Source organism: Rosa chinensis, chromosome 4, assembly GCF_002994745.2.
Source record: "Rosa chinensis cultivar Old Blush chromosome 4, RchiOBHm-V2, whole genome shotgun sequence".
NCBI classification, from domain to species: domain Eukaryota; kingdom Viridiplantae; phylum Streptophyta; class Magnoliopsida; order Rosales; family Rosaceae; genus Rosa; species Rosa chinensis.
The window spans coordinates 59447912-59466763 of NC_037091.1; the positions used below are offsets into that span (position 1 = coordinate 59447912).

Consider the following 18852-nt stretch of genomic DNA (forward strand, 5'->3'; position numbering starts at 1 on the left):
GGGTAAATTATGCTCATCTGTCGTCTAAATAGTTGTAAGACTTTATTTTTATGTCGTCTGTTTTGTATTCCAACCACAGTTTTAAGTTTTTATGTTGTCTGATAGAAAATAAAACTTCGCATTTCTGTTGTTTGATAATCAATTGAACTTCAGTTTTATGTTGTCTGATAGAAAATATGCTCATCTGTCGTCTAAATAGTTGTAAGACTTTATTTTTATGTCGTCTGTTTTGTATTCCAACCACAGTTTTAAGTTTTTATGTTGTCTGATAGAAAATAAAACTTCGCATTTCTGTTGTTTGATAATCAATTGAACTTCATTTTTATGTTGTCTGATAGAAAATAAAACTTTGCGTTTCTGTACAGTAGTCATCAAAAAGGCAGATTAATTATAAGATCAATTCCTCATTGCATAAATTAACCCACCAAAGTACATTGCATAAATTAACCCACCAAAGTACATTTCCAAAGTACATTTCCATCAGTAGCATAAATTGGATATCAGTACGCACTGCAGTAAAGAATAACCCTACATCTCCAATCAATATTCAACATTGTGGGTGACAGTTGTAGGAGGGCTCCCTGTTACTCCTGACCCTGATAACCTAACCTCCAAGCCATTTTCTGGTAAGACCTGCAATTGTTACATCAAACGAAGGCGATGAACTTAGACCAATTTATTCAATACTGAAAGGCCTCTCATGCATCAAAGTGTAAGTTAAGTACCTTGACAATAGGTTTTTGCACCAAAGTGTAAGCAATTGCACCAAAATTTGCGAGTAATTCTTTACCAAACTCTGGATCCGGGCAGGCTCTGAGAACTCATGGAGAAATCCCAATGAACACAAAATGTTATGTTAATTAATACAAGAGGCACACCGCAAATACATAAATTGAACATGCTTTAAGCAAACCTGGTATAGGAAAAGTAGCAATCCATGAGCAAAGCCTGGACTAAGAGTAATCTACTAATATAAGATGCAAATACTGTGTATGTTTTTATAATGTAATCTTAAGCAAAAGAAGAAACAAATGTACCCAGTCCCAACACAAAACAGAAACACCAGCAACCTGCCAAAAGGGAAGAAAAGAATATCAGATACCAATAAACCAAATGTACTCCAAACCAAAACCCCTGCAACCTGGAAGTTTTCTATGTACCAGCAACTCATTAAAATATTTAACAAAGACACAATTCAAAATAGATTAAGAACCAAATTTAGTGTCAAAATCAAACTAAATCCTAAAAAAGATGATACATTTCCAAAACGAGGCAAAGTAGGATAGCAAGAATGAGATGTTTGAGAGTCAATCTCAGATTGAGATCGATTTGCAACCCAAAATTTCTACCACATGTTTGGTATGTGTCATGAACCAAAAACTAACTCAGATCCCATAAAATAAACTTAATCTTCAATCATTGCTCCAAATATCAAAATCCAGCAAGTTACTATGTAGACAATTTGCTGAAAGTGTGTTGATTACTTCCAAAATATTAATCCACACTTTACACTATGTATTTGTTTGACTGGTACATCCTCATTCTTTGAAAGCAATGGCTTGGCAGCCATGAATTCAACTAAAAGCAAGTAATAGCAAAATGCATATGTAAATGTCAAGGAAACCCCATATCCAGTGCTTCACAAAGAAATGCACATAAATATACAAATGATTTAAGTTTGATTGTTCACCTAAAGGCATCAAACGATATAGTCCAACACATCTATCATGCAAAGGTCTGAGCCCTGAAAATGAACATGCAGGAAGAGAAGATATTTAAAGTTGATAATAAGGTGACAAGCTCATTGCGTGTTTGAACTAAGAGTTCAGTGAATTAAGTATATTGAAACTAGCAGCATAAAAACATTGATTATTAGGTAACAAAAAACCATGAAGTACTATAAAGTGACAGAATTCCTAGGGATTTGAAAAGGAATAACATAATCAATTGCCTTAGATTCATAATCCTTGCAGCAAGATACCATTTTCTATTATACCTGAATCCTTCAGTCATTCCACGTAACATTATGATTAAGAAATAAGTTCCAATTTCCAATAATCATAAACTGCATTTTTGCATTTGTTTCATCCTAGTATTACAAACTCCCCAAAGTTTGGTAATTACCTGCAACTTGGAATCACACTATATGGTTTCACAGGTAAGCTCCTACCCAGGAAATCAGCTGTATTCTTTCACTGCTGAACCTATGAGTGCTAAGCCAGTTGCGTAGAGAGCCACTATCTCGTGTTAATAACCACTGGGGTTCACATAAGCACTAAGAGGACCTTCACTTGACATCACTAGATATCAATCCGCCTTGCAAAAACAGTCTGCATCTATAGGATGCTAACTCACTAATATGCAAAAACAATCTGCAGCCTCAAACCACCATAAGAAGAGTAAAAGACTATGCTATGTCAAAATAAAAATAGGGTGGTAGATAAAAATGAGCACACCTGCTGGATCAGAATTACTACTTGTTTGTATTCTGAATGACAAATGGCTACGGCGATGCTCGATCAGTCAACATCAGAACTACCTAATCTGATAACTAATAACATGGGGGAATGTAGAAATGTTACAATACCTCAAATACATATTCATGAGTAATTTCAATAGGCATCACCAGAACAATTCAACCTACAACCAGGCCAAAAAGAAGAGAGAAAAAAATCCAAACAAATATGATAGCAATGAAACATACAATCCACAAAAATTGAAGCTTTAACAACCTTGAGGGGTTGAGAGAGAGGGAAATGCCTAAATAAAAAGCCCAATCTTGTAACCCAAACGCAATCATATAAACCCTAGGCAAACTGAATTGAAAACAAACCAAACTATATCCAGAAATCAAGGGAAAACAAACCAGATCTTTAAATGAAGCAGTATGTAAAGCAAAGATGGAGAACCTTGAGAGCGATTGCGAGCGAGAAGCGGACCCAAACTAATTAAGTGCGTGCGAGCGACAAAAGAGAAATGGGTGGCGATGGCGAGAGGAGAGATGGATAACCTTGCATTGTTGACTTTTGGGTTGAGTTTGAGTGAAATGTTCCTGCGTTCCAGATTCGCCAGTCACAGATGGATTTGGGGATTTGGTATTTTGGGTGTGTTCTTCATCTGGAAGGACAAGAGAGAACTCAAGTAGATCAACCAAAAGGGGCTCCGAGATGAGTCCACAAATAAAAACAAGGAATTGAGTCAGATCCTTGCACTTGTAATTACACATACGCATCCCCAATTCAAACAAAACCTAGCAAACCCAAATCGAGTTTCAAAGGAAAATTTCCAAAACCCCAAATTGAATTCCAGATAAAACCTCAAAACTCAAAACAAAACCCAATAGAAACCCTAAATCGAAAAACAGTGAATCAAAAAACTTACCAACAATAGGGAACCAATACGTTTGACTGTTTTGGAGAGACTGAGATGGTTTGGCTAGTTTGGATGGTTTGGCTGTATTTATCGAAGAGTTAGAGATGGGGGATAGGTGGTTCTGCGTTTGTCGAAGAGAGATGAGAGACGGAGATTGGCTTTACCCAAACTTCTATACCCAAAACTTCCATACCCAAACTTGCTTTGCCGGAATCGCAGGAGGATGAGAGTGTGTGTGAGCTTGAGAGGGTGAAAGGGATTGAGGGTGGATTGAGGGACTGAGGTTCATGAGAGTGAGATCGAGTGTGCGAGGGAGAGATTGGCTGAGAGTCAGAGGCGGCAAAAGGAGCCCGAGTTTTTAGATCTAGGGTTGGTTTTTTTTTTCTTTCAGCTAAGGAAAAGGTCCTAGCAAAAGGAGCCCGAGTTTTTCTTTTTTAGCCAAGGGAGGGATCGAATACTTTAGATTAGCAAATTAGCTGTCAGTTTCCCGTTTACTCAGACGACATATGAATGTAGTCCTAATTTTCCACTTGTTTCCCATTTACTCACACGACATATGAGTGTTGTCCTAAATTTCCACTTTTTCATACAAATTTATCAGTTCTTTCAGACGACAAATATCTGTCGTCTTAATTTTCTAACTTACTAAAAAGTGAAATAGTATGGATTCTCATGCTATTCAGACTACATAATTAATTTATATGTCGTCTAAAGAAGTTGAAAAGATTCAGACGACAGAAAACAAAAATTCTGTCGTCTGAAATGTGTCGTCTGAAGGCATTATTGGCATAGTGGATGGAGAGATTGTAATGTTTTATAGTGGTTGTAGAAAATTCAGTCAATTTAGTTCTCGTTTCGAATTCGATCAACTAGGTCAAACTTAATTACTCTTATAAACCTATATTTATATATCATCCACTCCAAAGAGCAACCCCTATCAATTCAAAGAAAATGGAAAAACCGACTGTTGGATGAGTTTATTACAATAAATTATGATTGTGGTAAAAAAATTTAGCCAATTTCACCATATTTTCGAATCTGATCGAATTGGTCAACCGATATGTAGAATATATATATGCACATATTCTATATAGAAGTATAAGAACTTCCGTACACACACACACACACACATATATATAAACACATACACACACAATATATATATATATATATATATATATATATAAACACAGTCACACACACACACAATATATATATATATATATATAAACACAGTCACACACACACAAATATATATCTATATGTGTGTGTGTGTATATATATAATATTTTACTGGCTTTTACCAGAGGGGCCTGGCAGGCCGGGCCGGATTTTTGCAGGCTTTTGGTGGGCCGGCCCACTACCCACCGAGGCGGGCTTTTTAACGGGCCGGGCCTGGCTTTTAGCACTCAGGGCATGCGGGCCTCCATCGGCCCATTTGATCCGCGAGCTTTTTGATGAGGCCTAGACAAATTGGTATACGTCAACGTCTTTATAATTAAAATTGAAATTTTTATCTTATGTCTACGCATATCCATCAAAGAAATATTTATAGACGTAATGTAGAAAAATAAGCACGTTTCGCTGTTGTTAAGCCATCGGTCAACTAAGAAGACATAGAAGTGACGACGGTTGACCAATTCGATCGGATTAGAAAATATGGTGAAATTGGTTAAATTTTTTACCACACTCATAATTTATTGTAATGATCACATCCAATGGTTAGTTCTTTAATTTTATTTGAATTGACAGACGTTGCTCTTTGGAGTGTATGATATATAAATATAAGTTTATAAAAAAAATTAGTATATTTAAAAGATTTATTTGTAAATAAAGTTTGCAAGGCCCGGCACGCAAAAGCCCGTAAGTCCCTCTTTATATGGAGGAGCTTTGATAATTTAATTTACAATAAAGTTCGGCTCGACCGAGCCCGGCCCGCTACTATTTAAAAATATAGTAAAGCCAGGCCCGGCCCGATCCGACCCGTTGATGAGGCCTATATTTAGGTTAGGGTTGGATCTTGAATTATTTGGTGAAAACTAGAGTAAGGTCAGGTTATGAATACAAATATATGATGAGATTAGAGGTATAATAAGGGATACAAATAATATATTGTTAAAGGAAAAACACATTATGTGCCTTCATCAAAGAAACAGACGAAGAGGGAATCAAGCAATTACAAATCTCAGCTCAATCAGCATTTAGTATCATCAATGTAATTGATATTTCCGTTGTAATCATGTCCCTATATAAAAGGGTTATGAATGAAATGAGTAGACCAGTTCCAATCCATTTTTACTTTTACACGTTATCAGCACGCTCAGAGCCAATAGCCAAGAAAAAATCATAGCTTTCCAATTTCTTTTCGTCCAGAAAAAAAAAAAAAACCCTAGAAGAAATTTTTTTTTTTCTTTTCTGCCGCCTACAGCAGATCCTAACCTGTCGGAAAAAAAAAATTCTCGTCTACATCACCGGCCTCACCTCGCCGGTCAACCCTGCCCAGTGCGGCCGCTCACCTCTGCCTCTCTGGCCTCACAACCCTCTTGCGCGGATCCCACACGAGCCTAGCAACCGCTGCGCAGATCCCGCCTAGCTGCTGCCCAATCCCAGCTGCCGACCGATCCTAGCGCACCAGGCCGCGAGCTGCGCAACACAGTCCCGTCCAGACCGGCCTCCATCTCGATCCGCCGGCCTTCCCACTTGATCCCACAGCCGGCCTCATCTTTCGCCAGCTAGCCAACTTGCAAACCCCTGTAGGAAGAAGAAGACGCAAAGAGAGAGAAAGAAGGAAAAGAAAAAAAAAAAAAAAAAAAAAAGGGGACCTGGCCCAAAGAACCGGCCCAGAGAAAAAAAAATAACCCCCTTGCGGCCTAAGACAAAAAACAAAAAAAAACAAAAACAGGCCTTGTGGCCCAGACAAGAAAAAAAAACAGGCCTGAGGCCCAGAGAAAAAAAAAGAGAGAGAAAGCAATTAAAAACAAAAACAAAAAGGGTTTTGTGGCCCATTGTTAAAAAAAAAAAGAGGAAGCAAACACAGTTTTTTCTTAAGCCCAAAAACATCGCTACGCACGCCTGCATCAACACTTGTGTGTGCTAGGATTGTTTTATTTTCTCGAAATCAAGTATGTTTTCTTTATTTTATTTTATGATTTTAACAAAGCATGCTTTATACTTTATTGTTTATGCTTTTATTATATTTTGTTATTAAGCATGTTTTGTTCGATAATATTAATCTTCTTACAGCATGCCTTGTTATTTATGTTTTAAATAATTATGTTTAATCATGTTCAATTATGTTATAGTTTATACTTTATTTTGAACATGCCATATATATTTTGTTATATATTATTTATGCAATTCTGAGCATGTTTTGTAAATTTTAATTACGCTTATATAGTTATTCCTAAGCATGACTTTAATTATGCTATTGTTTATATTTTATTTTACGCATGTTATATTATTGCTATTATTATGTGTAGTATATAATTTGTTGTATATTTGTGAAATTTAAGCATGCCATGTAGTTTATTTTTTTTTATATGCTATATTTTAAATGTGCTATGATTATTTTTAATGCAACATATCAATACCGTTTGGCCATGATAATGAAATTTCATGCGCATTATACACATACTTACTGTGATAAAGTATTTTCACATAGCATCGAAAAAAGAAGTGACCATTACGAATCTTGGTCTTGAAATCTAATTCATACGTTTAGAAAATAATTCACGTGGATGTCTTTATGACTGCGTAATTTATTTCTTCTCTCTTGTTTATGTAGATGGTTGATCCAACTCGACCTGAGTTTGACATTTTGGACTCAGACGGACTTGAGTACCAACATTGGGTTTCCAATGTAGAAACTTCCTTTGTGGCAAGAGATTACACTGCCACCATTACCGACCCCAAAGACAATGGACCGTCTGATAAGGTGAAAGCAAATGCCTTAATGTTTCTGAGGCGACATATTGATTCTAGCCTCCGCTGGGAATACCTTCAGTTGAAGACACCCAAAGAACTGTGGGATGCCCTTAAGGGACGTTTTGGGAACATTCATGACACCTTGCTCCCAGAACTGACCGTTCAGTGGAATGAAATCCGCTTGCTTGACTACAAAAGTGTCAATGACTTCAACAAGGACATGTTGCGCCTAAAGGCACGTCTAAATTTCTGTGGAAGGGAAATCACAGAAGATGATATGATCCAGAAGACTCTTTCCACTTTTCCTACTTCAGCAATTATACTAGAGAACCAGTATAGGTTGGAGTACGATAACAAAAGAATCACAACCTTCAACAAGCTGATCAACCTACTGCAAGTGCCTGAGAGGCATAATAAGGTTCTTTTGAACAACAATGCCAGGCCTTTTGGGACAAAGAAAATTCCTTAGGCTAATTATGGCAAAGTGAAAGGTGGACAGAACCCCAATGAAAAGGGAGTTGGACGTGTTGATACCTACCCACGTGGCAACAATGCACCACGTGGCAAGGGACATGGGGATCATTATATGGGCCGTCAGCCGTGGAGGCCCTCCCAATGTATGGCTCAAAGATGGTGGTGCTGGCCCTAGTGGTCATGGAAACAAGGTGCAAAGGGCACCTAAGAACCCTTCAGTCAAACAAAATAGAGTTGGCAATGAACCATGCTATAGGTGTGGAATCATTGGGCATTGGTACAAGAACTGCCAAACAAGCAACAGAGTAGCAGCCAATTACAAGAGATATAGGGAGTCTAAAGAACAAGAAACTCACTATATGGAAGAAGGAGGCCATGACCCAAATGTCAACCTCACAATTGCAAACCTCAATAGCAACAAGGAACTTGCTCAGTCAATGGATGCACTAGATTTTGACTGACCAACTTTATCTATTTATTTTCCAAAGACAGTTGTGAAGGCATAATGCCTCACTTTTACTTAGACTATTGTTTTGGTCTTAAAGTTTATTTTCAATCATGGATTGATGAATAAGATTTCTGAACAAGACCTTGATTTGATTATCGTTGGCTTATTAATAAATTTTGAATTTTATTCTGAAGCAATGAATTTATTCAAATTTATTTACTATACACATATTTACATGGTTCGAAATTGCAATATAAAGATGTAAAACAATACATCTAGAGAACAAAAAATTATTATTAGAATGAAAAGATTATCATTCTACTAAAATAGAATTACTCTAAAGAATCTAAGATATATTTAAAGTCAAAAACGCTCTGTATGCACCAAGAGCTAATCGAACCTTGTTAATGTTTCAAAGCAATTTGTGCCAACTGTTATCATGTAAAAACACACCGTGAGAATAGAACTGAATACCTTGATATTACATCTAATGACTGTGGAAGGAAACACATCTTAGAGAAACTTATGAGTCAATTTAGTGGACTGTATCTCACTGCGATTCGGATCATTGAATCCTATACTGTCACTAACAATGAAATGTGGGACACTGACTCATACAGACTTTTGTATGACTGCCTATGGCATCGAGGTCGTGACATGTTGATCCGTATTTTTCAAGAACTCACACGGACATCCCTTCTTTCTAGTGAAAAATGGGAGAAAAATCTGCCACACTGCAAGGTGTCGGTTCTAGAATTGCTCAAATGCAGTCATTGCTTTCTAAAGTACCAGAAGCACTACCTCCCTCCCATTATGCCTCATTGACTATTTCAAAGGCACATCACTCATTTTCCAAAGCCTGCTCTTTAGCAAAAACATGATCGAGACCTTCCTATGCTAAAGATACAAAACAAAACATTTCATTCTTACAAAGGATACAAAGAAATGTTTGTGGACCTATCCATCCAGAATGCAGACCATTCAAGTACTTTATGGTTCTGGTGGATGCTTCGACAATATGGTCACATGTTGTTTTATTGTCCACAAGAAATGTTGCAATTCTCCTAGCACAAATTATACGTTTAAGGGCTCACCACCCTGATCACCCTATCAAGTCTATAAGGCTTGATAATGCTGGTGAGTTTACATCAAAAGCATTTGATGATTATTGCATATCTATTTGGATCGATGTAGAGCATCCTGTACCCCATGTGCATACACAAAATGGTCTCGCAGAAGCCACTATCAAAAGGGTACAGATAGACAGTCTTCCGGTCGTTAGGGGGAGATAGGAAAAAAGATTTTCCAAGGGAACGTCAGGAATTGTCGTGGTTTGTCCCCACTCTGTCTTATTTTGATCCCCGCACTTCACAAAGTGAAAGTGAAGCGAAAAGAATAATCGATCTTCAAAACGTAGCAGATTCGATGCCTGATGCGTTTACTAATATCGTAAAAGTGACGAGATCACATATACTAGCTGCAAATGTGTCTGCAAGGTTAGAAGTCCCCAACAAGGGGCACGGTGTCGCAGATAGAGGCACTGCAACCACACTTAGTGGAGGTGTGGTTGAGGCAGTGGCTCCCCAAGGAAGAGGGGGAGGTCACTTGGTTCGATTGACACTCACCCAAAGAAGAAGTGGGTGAGTAAGGCATAAACCAATCATCAATGTATAGAATCCCTCTCATGAGATTGTCTCTTATTATAGTTATGTCCATGAATCAATACTGGAGGACGCTCCGATGTTTGAAATGATTCCAGAGAACAAAGAAATCTAAAAAAGATTATGAGAGTGCGTATGAGTTGATAGAAAGATCTTCCATACACATTGATGATATATATACTGTTGCTCAAGGAATCATGGAGCACGATGATATCGAACCACGTTCTGTTGAAAAATGTCAACAAAGAGCAGATTGGCCTAAATGGAATGAATCAATCCAGGCATAATTAGATTCTCTGACAAAGAGACAGGTATTTAGTTAGGTAGTGCTAACCGCACCAAGTGTAAAGCCTGTAGGACATAAATGAGTCTTTGTCAGAAAGCGTAATGAGAAGAATGAAGTCCTAAGGTACAAGGCTCGCCTTGTGGCGCAAGGTTTCTCACAACGCCCTGGAATTGACTACGATGAGACATACTCTCCCGTAACGGACGTTATAACGTTCCGCTACTTAGTTAGCTTAGTAATTTCCGAAGGATTGGAAATGTAGCTCATGGATGTGGTTACTACATATCTCTATGGGGATCTAGATTCAGAGATATATATGAAAAGTGCCTGATGGCCTTGCATTACCCAAGTCAAGTGACTCTAAACCACGGAGTGCGTTTGCAATTAAGTTGAACGCTCACTTTACGGATTGAAACAATCCAGGCGGATGTGGTATACCTGTCTAAGTGACTACTTGATTGGGAAGGGATATAAGAACAATGAAGTATGCCCCTGCGTATTCATAAAGAAAACAAGTTCCGGATTTGCAATTGTAGCTGTATATGTCGATGATATGAACATAATAGGTACTCTTGATGAAATAAGAGAAACCGCGAGCTACTTGAAATCCAAATTTGAGATGAAAGATCTTGGGAAAACTCGATTCTCTCTAGGCCTTGAACTAGAACACCAAGTTCGTGGAATACTAATCCACCAGTCTGCGTATGTCCAAAAGTCAGGCGAAATAACATGGACAAAGCACATCCTGCTAGCACTCCCATGATCGGTCGAAGTTTGGATGCAAGGAAAGATCCATTTCGCCCAAAGGAAGATGAAGAAAAGGTGTTGGGAGCTGAAATTCCCTATCTAAGTGCAATAGGCGCATTACTGTACTTAGCCCAATTTACTCGACCAGACATTGCATTCTCAGTGAACTTGTTAGCTAGATTTAGCTCAGCGCCAACGCAGCGTCATTGGAATGGTATCAAGAACATTTTCGATACCTAAAAGGAACCATTGACTTGGGACTGTTATTTCCCTACAGAGAGACAAGAGGGACCGCAGATGGAACTGCAATCCCTAAAGGAAATGTTGATGGCGAAAGCGCCACTCCCTACACCGAAACGCCAAATGACGTTTTGGTTGGTTTTGCTGATACTGGGTATCTCTCTTACCCACATAAAGGTCGTTCCCAACCTGGTTATGTATTTACCAGTGGGAACATAACGATATCTTGGAGATCAACCAAGCAAACCCTTGTGGCTACCTCCTTGAAGCACTCAGAGATCATCGCTCTACATGAGGCGGTTTGTGAGTGTGTATGGTTAAGAGCTATCATCACACATACTCGAGGGACTAGTGGTTTGAGTTCTACCACTGAAGAGCCTACTTGCATTTATGAAGATAATGCAGCTTGCATTGAACAGATGAAGATAGGATATATCAAGGGTGATAATACAAAACACATATCACCAAAGTTTTTCTACAATCAGCAACAACAAACCCTCCTCAAGATTCAAGTGAATCAAGTAAGGTCTGAGGAGAATGTGGCAGATTTGTTCACCAAATCATTGCCTAAGACCATATTTGAGAAACATGTGAAAAGCATAGGAATGCGAAGGCTTTCCAAATTCACTTGATTAATGCAATGATCAGGGAGAGGTGTAGACGTCAGAGGGAGTCTAACACACACATGTTATTCTCAAATGTAGAAGGTGCGTTGTGCTATTTTCCTTTGACCAAGTTTTATTTTTGTCCCACATGGTTTTTATTGTTACTTGGCAAGGTTTTTAGTGAGGCAACAACTCATGCACCATTTCGTCTTTGACTTGGCACAAGGGAGAGTGTTAAAGGAAAAACACATTATGTGCCTTCGTCAAAGAAACAGACGAAGAGGGAATCAAGCAATTACAAATCTCAGCTCAATCAGCATTTAGTATCATCAATGTAATTGATATTTCCGTTGTAATCCTATCCCTATAAAGGGGTTATGAATGAAATGAGTAGACCAATTCTAATCCATTTTTACTTTTACATATATCTAAATTAAGACTAAAACGAGAGGATATAGACGAAGTGATAAGATCAACAATAGAGAAAAACAAACTAATTGCCACCGTACATAGATCTTAAGAGGCGAAATGTTATGTTATAAAACTTGCCTTTCACCTTTCTTTAACCATGGCTACCAATTTGTCCCTTAATAAATGTCCTCACCTCGGCTTCCATTCTCAGAGCCGCCACCGAGAAAAGTAAAAACTCCCGATACTCATCGGAGTTGGGGTTTCCGATCAGAAAGTTCAAATCTTTCGCCATTTCCCACACTCTCACTTCTCGTCAAATTGAACACTCAATCCTCGACATTTTGGGGAACGCCGTTAGGGTTTCGGCATTAGCGATTCCCGGATGTTCACGCCGCTGAGGAAGGCGCCGAGGACCACCTACAAGGGCAAAGCCGTGGCGTACGTCGACGGTCCTCCGCCGCCACTGGGCTCGCTGAGCGAAATCAGAAGCGGCAGCGGCGGGGCCAAAAACGTCGCCGGATTTGGACAATGCCGATTGGAGGCGGTTTAAGGAGGTTGGGCTGCTCGGTGAGGCAGCCAATAAGGTCGCTAGGCTTGAGTCTGAGGTAAAAGCCACCACCTTTTTCAAAATTTTGATTATTGGTTTCTGCAGAACCCTGAAATTTGAGTAGGTTAATTTGCATTGTGAGTTATCTTATCAATGATTTGTTGTTGTTGTTGTGAAGCTTTAACATAGCATGGGGCTTCTCCTCACTGAGAAGAAAGAGTGAGCATTGGAGCATGAGGAGTTGAGCCAAGCATTGGTTTTGGCTGAAACCCAAGAGATTCTACACAGGGAGCAGAGGGCTCATCTGATCGCAATTTCGGAAGTCAAAAGGCGAGAGGAGAATTTGAGGAAGATATTGGTGGAGGAAAAGAGGTCTGCAGCTGAGGTATGCTTATCTGTCTCGTTTATTAATTGGTAGTTAAATATTCTGGAAATGTGTGTGAATATTGATGCATTTGATCATTGCAGCTCGAAAAGTCATTGCGTGAAATGCACGAGGAGTATACCCGGATAAAGCATGCATCTGAGGCGAAGGTGGCTATACAAATGCGTTGATTGTTAGTGTTGAAGATAAATCTCTAGTGACAGATGAGAAGTTTCTTGCTGCTGAAGCCAAGCTTGCTGAGGCCAACAAAAAGAGTCTGGAGGTGGAGAGGAGGTTGCAAGAGGTGGAGACACGTGAGTGTGCGCTTCGGAGGGAGCAAGCGTCGTTAAGTACAGAGTATATGCTTTATACCCCATGAATACTTTGCATTTAAGATATGCACATTACTATCATATGCAGCTGTTCTATGTTTGCAATGAATGTGAGGTAGTCTTCTAGTCTGTTAAATCTGACTTGTGGATGTTGTTGTTATTATTAGGAGAGAGGCACACAAGACAACTTTTTACAGACAAAGAGAAGACTTGAACGAGTGGAAAAGAAGTTAAAAGAAGGGGAAGAGAGGCTAAGCAATCTTCGTAAAATTTTGAACGAGAAAGAGGAAAAAACAAATGAAAACGAGATGATTCTTAAGCAAAAAGAGAGAGACCTTTATGAGGCTGAAAGGAAGATTGAGTCTTCAAACTCTCTGTTGAAAGAGAAGGAAGATGATGTGAATAAACGCCTAGCAGACCTAGTCTCAAAGGAAAAGGTGTGTGTCTCTTGTCTAGAAGAGCTATTTTATTTTTCCAGCAAGTTCAATCGCAGTTTTGCTCATTTCTGTTTTGTTGCAGGAGGTTCATTCAGCTTCATACATCTTAGAGATGAAGGAGAGAGAATTACATGCATTGGAGGAAAAACTAAATTCAAGAGAAATGTGAGTCCCAACTTCCAAATTCCTGATAGTTGTGCTATATTATTGATGACTAGCTGTACTCTGTTTTCCAAAGTGGTACATATTTTGTAAAAAGGTATTCTTAGGTTGTAATTCATATGTTGCCTAACTGAGTTAGTGATTTGGCAATTTGGTACAGCAATATTTACCTTAGACTATTTGTTTGGAACCTTTTTATTCAATCCAACCTAAATTTTAGTGCCTTTTTATTCAAATCAACCTCCTGCCAAATTCTGTAGTGCGTTTTTTATTTATCTTCTGGGATCTGTGCTTATATATGCAAATTGAAGCTATCTTTCCTTCTAGCATCTCAGCATGGTCTTGTTGAAAAGATTTGCTGGCATATGTGGGACTTATCCCTTCTTTAGTTGTAAGCTGATTAGATCTTATTTGGAACCTGCTTTTTGTATGTAGGATGTATTGCACATCTCTAACATATGTAGCTGCTATGTCCTTCTGTGAATTATGATCATCCATTTACTAACAGTTAAGAAAGACTGTATGTAAGAGTTTGGGGTGTCTATGATCGAGTTATTGTGAGGGAGTTTAAAGTGCTTGAATCTTCACTACCATCCAATTGGTTTTACTATAAGTCTGACACTGTTGCTTATCTATGGTTTTTTACAGGTGGAGATTAAAGAGCACCTTGGCCAGCACAGGGCCATTCTTGATAGAAAAATGCAGGCTTTTGAGTAGGGAATTGAGGAAAGGAGGAAATCTTTTGAGAAGGAACAGAGTAGCAAGATAGAAGCGGTGGAACAAAAGGAACTTGAAATCAGTCATAAGGAAGAAATGTTGAAGAAGCAAGAGAAAGCGTTGGATGAGAAATCAGAGAGGCTGAAGGAGAAACATAAGGAAGTTGAAACAAATTTGAAAAATTTGAAGGAGAAAGAGAAGACCTTCAAAGCTGATGAGAAAAAGTTAGAGCTGGAAAGGCAGCAAATACTTACTAATATAGAGCACCTTCAGAATCTTAAAGATGAAATTCAGGAAATAAAAGACGAAAATGCTCAACTGGAGCAGCAAATTCGTGAAGGGAGAGAGAAGCAGGGAATTACCGAGCAAGAGAGGTCGGACCACCTATGTTTGCAGTCAGAACTGCAGCAGGAAATAAACAATTATAGACTTCAGAATGAGTTACTTTTGAAGCAAGCTGAAGATCTGAAGCAGGAGAGGGAAAAGTTCGAAAAAGACTGGGAAGATTTGGATGAGAGAAGAGCTAAAGTTGATGCAGAGCTTAGAAAAGTTGTTGAAGAGAAAGAAAAATTGGAAAGATTACAGTGTATTGAAGCAGAGAGGTTGAAAGTACAGAGACAAGCAGTGCTGGATTACAGACAGAGGGAGATGGAAAATCTCAAGCAGTAGAAAGAATCATTTGTAGCTAAGATGAGTAATGAGCAGATAGCCTTATCTGAAAGGGCCCTATCTGAGCATGCTCAAATGGTCCATGATTTTGAGTCACGGAGAAGAGATCTTGAGATTGATATGCAGAATTGGCAGGATAAGATGGTAAAAAAACTTCAGGAAAGGGTTCATTTGAGGAGGAGAAGGATAGAGAACATACTAATATTAATTTCTTGAAGGGAGTAGCTGATAAGCAAAGAAAAGAGCTATTATCTGAAAGGAATATGAATGAAAAGGAAAGGGAAGCGCTTGCACTGCAGCAGAAGGAGCTGGAAGCGAACCAACTTGAAACGCGAGAAGACATAGATCAGCTTGACAAGCTTAGCAAGAAGATCAAGTGCCAGAGGGAACAGCTGATTGGGGAAAGCGGTCGCTTTCTTGCCTTTGTACCATGCTGAGGCTGTTCCTGATTCTGAACATAAAGAGTCAGGATGGGGGAAAAACTGCAACAGAAATGCAAGTTAGTGGTTTCCAAAGTAACTTCAAATAAAAACATGTTGTATCTACTGACTTACCACCACTATCGGCTATGCAGTAAGGAAAGGAATCCAACTTTCTTGCTGATGAGGAAGCAAGAGGTCCTAGCAGTCATGAAGAGCCTCAGCCATCTCTTAGGAGATGTAATGACTCGGCCAATGCTCAAGCAGTCGTAACTGATAACAACTCTAAGGAGGCGGATGATGGGTATGCTCCATCAATTGACGATCACAGTTTCATTGACAGCCATGAGCAAGACATTCCAGAAGATTCTGAGCAGTCAGAGCTGAAAAGTGGCCAACGAAAACCAGCTAGGGGACGCAAATCTAGATTGTCTAGAACACACTCAGTGAACGCAGTTGTTGAAGACGCAAAGAAATTTTTAGGAGAAACTCCAGAAGCATCAAATGCAAGTTTGCTCAATGAGAGTAGTTACATAAATGAAGGTGATTCCAGTTTTATGAGCATCAGTCGGAAACGAGCCCGCCCTGAGAGCTCCAGGATAGAAAGCGAGCAAGATGATTGTGATAGCGAAGGACGTTCTGGTAGTGTCACAGCTGGTGGGCATAGGAAGAGGCGCCAACCCGTTGCTTCAGCAGTGCAAACCCCTGGAGAACAGTGATATAATCTCAGACACCGCAAGACGTAAGTTCCTTAATGTTCTGTATGAAATCATATCGTGCAATGGCAGCTAATATGGAAGTAAATTTCAAAATAGTGTTTGCAGTTTGGCTTGATGATAATATTTTGACCCACTTGGACTGAGGATTTGGTAATTCAACTGGTGTCAAGTTCCAAGACCAGCATTTTATGTGTCTAAGTAGGATGTATTGTGAGTCTTTGCTATGCTAGATCCATTTTTGGGTTTGTTTCCAATTAGCTAAGGTTTTTTGTACTCTTGGGATTCCCAACATGTTGTCAATTCCATAAATTAAACGTATTCTGAACTCTTTGTGTATCTATTATGTTAATATAGATTGTTGGTCCCCCTTTTAAATGCTCAAATTGAGTTGAAACTTGATAAATTAAACCTGTCCTTAGTCCTATAGCATCGTAGTTGGCTCTGCAACATACTTTTCTTCTTTTGGTGTTGGAAAGAACTGTTGTTTGACGGTTTGACCCAAGGAATTGTTCTGGTTGTGGATGACATATGAAATGAACATTTCAACCCAGAATAATTTATTCCAAGCTCCTACCAGTTGCATAACTGGTCATACTGGCTTAACTTCAGTGAGCCTTGAAGTGCCTTGTTCATTGTTTCTTTTCTCAAATGATGGTCCAAGAGCAATCAATCACTTGGGTTTCTTTCTTTCTTTCTTTCCGTGAAAAGAGTAGGCTTTATTGTTAATGAGAAAATTTCACAAATGGTCACTCTACTATGACTCATTCGACACTTTGGTCACTGAAGTTTCAAATATATCACTTTGGTCACTCAACTATTACACTGTCAATCACTTAAGTCACTTTGTTAATTTTTTTCATTAAAAAAAATTATAAAAAATACTCTTTGGGTGACTTAAGTGATTGACAGTGTAATAGTTGAGTGACCAAAGTGATATATTTGAAACTTCAGTGACCAAAGTGTCGAATGAGTCATAGTTGAGTGACAATTTGTGAAATTCTCCCATTGTCAATAAATAAGTTATCTGGTACTGAGTTATTGGTATGCAGAAAAAATTGATTATTCTTTCCTCTCATTTGATACAATTTTAACACGGGCATCATCAAGATGATATGTTGATCCATGTTTGTTGTTGATAACTATGGAACTATATTCACGTTCTGGTGGTTTACATGTGTCCTGGTCGACAGATTAAAGTATAATATGATTTCCATGTATGTTTAAGTATTGTAAAGTTTTGTATGAATGTTGTTCAGTGCAGGCACATTGGCAGCAGCATCAGCAGCGCCTCACCTGAAAAGTAGAAGGAAGGAAGAATCAAATCCTGAATCTGTTGGTGTAGACCTGATTCAGGTCACAACGTTAAAAACTGTGGAGTCAACAGAGGAACGAGTTGTGAGGGTAACGTCCCCCAATTTTTTAGTTTTTGTTTCTTAAAATTTGTGATGGTTTGTAGCTGAAATTTCTGAACCTTTCTTATGAAGTTGTTTGTAACTTCTCTTTATTGTGGTACAGTTTGCAACACCAGAACCACAAGACACTGTTAATGGCAATGCTGATGCTGATGAAACGAAGTTGGTTGAAGAGAGAGAGTTGAGTACAGAAGTGAATGGCACAGAATCTAGTGGTGGCAACAGCACAGGCGGGGAGAGTGACAACAGCACAGGTGATGAGAGCGGCGATGACTATGATGATGAGGATCCAATCCTGGTCAAGCGTCAATAGGGAAGAAGATCTGGACCTTCTTCAGCACATGATGAGTCAAATTTAACTTGAATAATTATTGAACATCTTTGTAATGGCAATGACTTGGCTTCAGCATCTTTAGCCCTGTATTGAGTTGGCTTCAGTTAGTAGGCTCTCTTAGCTTTTTTCTTTTCTTTTCTTTTCTCCTTATTTGCCTTGTAATCCCATTACCAGCTGTAGCTCCTGCAAATTGATAACTGAGCAGTCCGATTGTAGAAGTGTATAAAACAGCTCCTTGTTTCCTGATGAAGTAAGGTTACAGAATCAAGTTTTCAGATTATCTGTTTCAGTCGGAAGTTACTACTGAGAATTTTTTTTTTCTTTTGACAAAGTTGACACCTCTTTTGGTTCTTTGAGGATTTGGCGGTTTGTTTACAGAGTTCAAATAGACATAAACTGACCAAATGATAGAGATTAGTCAAGCAAAGCCAACTTGGGAGCTGTTCACTAGTTTTAAGACCCATCCGCCGCTCTCTTTCACTCACACACATACACAAAATTGTATAGGGGGACCTCTACAGGAAGAGAACCTTGTGAAGAAAATGACTCATCAGGCTTTACTAGTATTACTC

General features: G+C 38.8%; 2 long non-coding RNA genes across 2 annotated transcripts; one reads left to right on the forward strand and one right to left on the reverse strand.

The window, feature by feature from the left end:
- Positions 1 to 384: 384 nt before the first annotated feature.
- Positions 385 to 816, reverse strand: LOC112198543. Its single transcript, XR_002936012.2, has 2 exons — positions 726 to 816; positions 385 to 633 (listed from the first exon to the last, which is right to left on the reverse strand). It is a non-coding gene; the product is annotated as an uncharacterized LOC112198543 (long non-coding RNA).
- Positions 817 to 12319: 11503 nt separating this feature from the next.
- Positions 12320 to 18557, forward strand: LOC112197787. Its single transcript, XR_002935766.2, has 8 exons — positions 12320 to 12773; positions 12894 to 13100; positions 13184 to 13436; positions 13579 to 13848; positions 13931 to 14013; positions 14659 to 16557; positions 17791 to 17935; positions 18050 to 18557. It is a non-coding gene; the product is annotated as an uncharacterized LOC112197787 (long non-coding RNA).
- Positions 18558 to 18852: the final 295 nt, after the last annotated feature.